Below are 488 nucleotides of genomic sequence, written 5' to 3'. Positions count from 1 at the left end.
TGATGACAAAACCTCGGTGTAAGTAAAGCTTTGTCCTCCGTCATTTTCCGGTTAGCCCGTCATACGGCTATGGTGCGGAACGTGATGACCACTCTGGTTAGAGTCGGTCGTCATCATCACCAGACCACCCGCTACTGTGCATGTGCAATGAGTAGCTATGTTAGCACCGCGATAAAGAGCTAAATAACGATTCCTAACGTAAGAAAACGTAAGCAAGCCCACCTCTGTGAATGGACCTTGAGACTGAAGGCCCGTTCACACTCTTGCAACCGAATGCGACCGAGAGAGACGAGACCAGTTTTTAAGCTTTTTGCGACTTCTTAGGACCGGATGCGATGCAGCGGAGCTGGTCCTAAGAGATCGCAAGAGGCTTAAAAACCGGTCTGGTCTCTCTCAGTCTTACTCAGTCGCAGGAGTGTGAACGGGCCTTGATCCTTTTAGCATGAATGAGCGCGTGCTTTCATTATTGAGGAGTTAAACTGACAATT

The sequence above is a fragment of the Ixodes scapularis genome, unplaced genomic scaffold (genome assembly GCF_016920785.2).
Source record: "Ixodes scapularis isolate PalLabHiFi unplaced genomic scaffold, ASM1692078v2 PGA_scaffold2__306_contigs__length_199485367, whole genome shotgun sequence".
NCBI classification, from domain to species: Eukaryota; Metazoa; Arthropoda; class Arachnida; order Ixodida; family Ixodidae; genus Ixodes; species Ixodes scapularis.
The sequence above is the reverse complement of the archived record's forward strand: the minus strand, read 5'-3'. Positions refer to the sequence as shown.